Here is a 4054-nt window from a genome sequence, read left to right as displayed (position 1 = left end):
CAGCAAGTGTGCAGGGGATCCTGTAAAAGTTGTTAGAATAATGAATAAGAGTGCCATCAGATTTTGATAGACTGTGCAGTACCATCTGGAAAGCATGTGACTGGCAACTGCTTCTTTTTCCCCCCTGTCCTGCAGCCAAAGGTCCATCCTGCTCAATGGTCTCAACAGACAAAAACATTATTATAAATGAGTCAATGGTGCATTTAAAAATGAAGCATCACACCATTAAAACTAGCTTCTCCTTCAGAGTGATCATTTTAGTGCTTGGAAATAAAGACTGTACTTGAAGGCAGTGCTTCACAATGTCCATATATCCATATATTGACCACTACAAACCTATCATCTGTCTTAAATTCATGTGAAATCTACTCTCCCATTTGTATTTTCCCTATATTGTAGATGTTCAGGTTAGTCCCCCCGTTCTTGTTTATATTTGCTTGATGTATTGTTAGCATTATCAGGTTCCATGCTTTTAGGTTGCCTGTTTAGCTGTCTCTTGCATATGTGATAACACACACGTATTATAATACACAACTTCTATTGTGCTGTTAGACAAATTATTCTAGATTTCTGACTCTGTAGCCCAGAGCTCACTATTGAGAGTAAACAAACTAATGAGTGATTATGTAAAGGAGAAGCCCTGGAAAACAGCTTCTGTGCTGCTTTGCATTGTCTCTGTAATTCTACTTTAAGGACGAAAACCATTCTTACAAAGCACACTCCCTCATTTGGTCTGTTGATACCAGTGATGGTGGCTTGTCTAACATGCAAATACTCTCACTGATGATCAGTGGAGTTAAGAGTTAATTACTGCAAACACAATTGCACATATCTGCGTTATACACACCACAAAAGCCTCTACAGTCATTATATTTCTCTGATTTTCCGAGTGCTTGCTTTCATTTGCCACTTAACCATTTTTTTCACTGCGCGATTTATGTGAACTATTTCGAAATGATTGCTGTCAATACTAATAATACTAATAATAATGAACACGTTAGATTAGCCAGCAGGGGGAGCTCTCAGTTTAGGAAGGAGGTGCCAAGGTCTACCATTTAAAGGAACAGGGCTGCGTTTATTTCCAATTAATTTTCTGAGGGGCTTCACTCGAAGAAAGTCTCCTAAGTTGTAGTTAAGTGAGCCTTAAAATCGAAAGCAAAATCTAACCAGAGACACAACATTCTCTGCCTCTATTATATATTATGTACAGCCGCTGAAAGCCGACCCCTGGGGGCTTTTCCGAAAGTTAACCCCTGAATGTACGGTCGGTCGGTCGGTTTGTTGAGTACCTTTATCTAACACATAATGCAACGCTTAAATCTGTATACTGGGCGTGTGTGTGTTTAGGGGGGGTGTAAAGCAGGCGTAGAGACGCCGTCGTATGGGAGCAGCTGAGGTACATTCGTACCCAGCCTAAACCACGAGCTCCGTGGCGTATTAAAGTTAATCCATTTTTGTGTATTTTCCCCCGGCTACGAGGAAGCCTTCCGACTGTTGGATTCTGTATAGCTACAGCTGGCAAAGATTTGCATGAGCTCAAGCACCAATGGTTTTTACCAGCTCCAACTCCAACTGGGTAAAAATCCAGACTCCATCTTTTCGGGCCCGCGCTAGCCATTATTTTATTTACTAAATGCTTATATCCCTCCGCAGGGTCAGAGAGTATTTTGAAGAAATTGTAAAATGGTTTATCTGTCATTTCTCATCGCGTCTTCTCAACGGTCTTTTTAAACACGCCTCACACTCGCGAAACATCCCTTTCTTGGCGAGCCCCGTCGATTCTGAAAGATTTGTGCACCGTAGTTGTGCTGTTCAGGGGGAGGAGGAGGCGGATCTAGTTTTTGAGGAGCTTGGAGAGGGGGGCTGTGCTTCGGTGCCACTTATCATTAGATATGGCCACCGTTACAGAGCACCCCGAAGCGTCATCTTCAACTTAATTTTGTGCTATTTCATAGTCATTTTGCAGCTCGGTCAGCGCGGCAGGCGAGATGTTGTTTTTGGCGAGCTAATGTTTGTTTTTACATGTCTTTTGGAGGCGGTTGTTACTGCGTGGCAGGATGACTGTGAGTCTCTCCTAAACTGGCCGCTTGGTCCCGCAGCTTGTCGCAGCTGAAGAAAATAGAACCAGTTGCCAACCCCCAGCGGTCGGCATCCAGCTTTTTTTTTCCCTATTGCTTTGCGGGTCGCTACACTTCCCCCCGAGGATTCCTACTTAATGTTTGGCCCACGGAGCGTTGACTTTAGCAGCCGCTTGGATTTCGAGGTGGTTATGTTTACACGTTAATGGTAAAATTATTGGCTGTAGACTTGGGTGGCTAACACCAACTAGCTATATAAGCCGAACTCGTGCGACGACAGCTGTCATTGGAGAAAGGAAAGTGATCCCCGCAGATGCGTGCGCCAATGAAGCGGTTTTCTGTTGGATTTACATCATCCGCTTCTCCATCAAATGGGCAAAGTTGGGAATAACATTGCAGCGCTGGAATATAATGATATGCGTTGTGCATTTTTGAGAACTGCGGTGTTGCTTCATTGGAGAGAGGCTAGCTAGCTCCATTAGCTTGCTAGCTAGCTGGGTGATAAGTGCGACGTTTCATCCCTTATTTTGGACATGAAGAGGATAACTCTCTATTCATAGGGCTGGAAGGTAAGCTATATTTGCCTCTTCGTCTTTTTACTTCAATGTAAGCTGAGTTTGTTGGGAATTTACCTTTTCACGTAAGGCTGAGCCAACCTTATCCTTCTCCAGTCTGATGTTGGGGGTTTGTCGCCGCCTTGGCTTTCATGACTCAGACTATTCAACGGAACGGCACATTCAATTGAACATTTCGTGGGTGCTATATAAGCAAATATTAACACATTTACTGCATTATTCAGTGCAAATACACACAGCTAACGTTAGTTGGAAGCTAAAAGGGAAAAAAATCAGAACCTGGGTGGTTGTGTAACCTATCATTTTCACTTTTTGTGCATCATTGTAGTTCCCTAGAATAGTTCCGTTTCATTGAATAGACCGAGCCTTTGTGTGTGTGTTGGGCTCCCCTTTGCTTTGCACCCGGTTTGAAGCTGACTATAAGGAGGGGTAGTGTTTTTAAGGTTTCTCGACAAGTTTTCTATGAGCCATGGACATGTTTAACACTAGCACTGGGAAACAAAGGGGTGAAGCCTTTTTTAGTGTTTTGGCGTAGGCGTTAGTCGCATGTATGAGTTGGACAACTAACTGCAACCATAGGTAACCTGTTTGCTATAGGTGGCCCTCTCTTTTAAAGTTGTCTCTAAAGCCAGTCCTCCTTCGGTTGTTAACTACGATAAATGACTTCGTTTCTTTTTCCAATTTCTGTTAAATTTAGTCGACATCAACGTTACTTTTGTCTGTGGTCGACGAAGAAAAGGCGACAGAGTTGAGCACAACAAGCTAGCAGTCGTTAGCTGGATGCAGCTGCTTTGTGCCCAAGCTTCGGTCAACAAAAGCTAACGCTAGCATGTTTTTGGTTGCTCCCGTGGTGGTCGTGACTGCCTTGTAGTCACCGGATCTTAACCTCAGATGCCCCAAGTAAAGTTCTCCTCATCACCTTTTAGCGTTTGCTTGTTGTACAAAAATGCTCCTTATCCGACGACTTCTTATCATATCAGATCCTACAGTGTTTAAAGAGACAATGTCTTCAGTTTTGTTTGTTTTTTTGTTTGTTTTATCTCAGGGGTAACATTCCTAACTTGGCGTTTGTGCAGTTTTATAAAGGGTTTGTATTTCGTGTTCAGTTTTGGTGTTGGACTACTTCTTAAAGGCTGTTGAAGTCAATATAATTGATAGAAAGATGTTGAATTGCCACAGACAAGCAGCGAAAGGTGGTGTGTGTCAAAGTGAGACCTCTTCTGAGTCACTGAAAAAGCCTAACTAATAATTTAAGCCATTTTCTGACCACACTGTCTGCACATGAATAGGCATGGATGGCACTGAATTAAAAAAGGTTTAACATGGCACAATTTATTATAAACACACATATTAAATCTGGAACTGCATGTATCCTCATTTACATTATTATACAGATGAGCA

At 42.6% G+C, this 4054-nt stretch overlaps 1 protein-coding gene across 8 annotated transcripts in view; it reads left to right on the top strand.

The window, feature by feature from the left end:
- The first annotated feature begins 1891 nt into the window (after nt 1-1891).
- Nucleotides 1892-4054, top strand: part of kmt2cb (lysine (K)-specific methyltransferase 2Cb) — a 96417-nt gene continuing 94254 nt past the window's right edge. For all 8 annotated transcript variants that reach the window (XM_085255608.1, XM_085255606.1, XM_085255607.1 and 5 more), the window contains exon 1: nt 1892-2647. The gene's annotated coding sequence lies outside the window, so the exon portion shown is untranslated. The remainder of the gene's footprint in view (nt 2648-4054) is intronic.

The sequence above is a fragment of the Mchenga conophoros genome, linkage group LG18 (assembly GCF_057382185.1).
Source record: "Mchenga conophoros isolate Kocher_MC1m ecotype Shallow Benthic linkage group LG18, M_conophoros_male_GT1.1, whole genome shotgun sequence".
Classification (NCBI taxonomy): domain Eukaryota; kingdom Metazoa; phylum Chordata; class Actinopteri; order Cichliformes; family Cichlidae; genus Mchenga; species Mchenga conophoros.
Note: the sequence above shows the minus strand (reverse complement) of the source record. Positions and strands in the feature narration are given on the sequence as shown.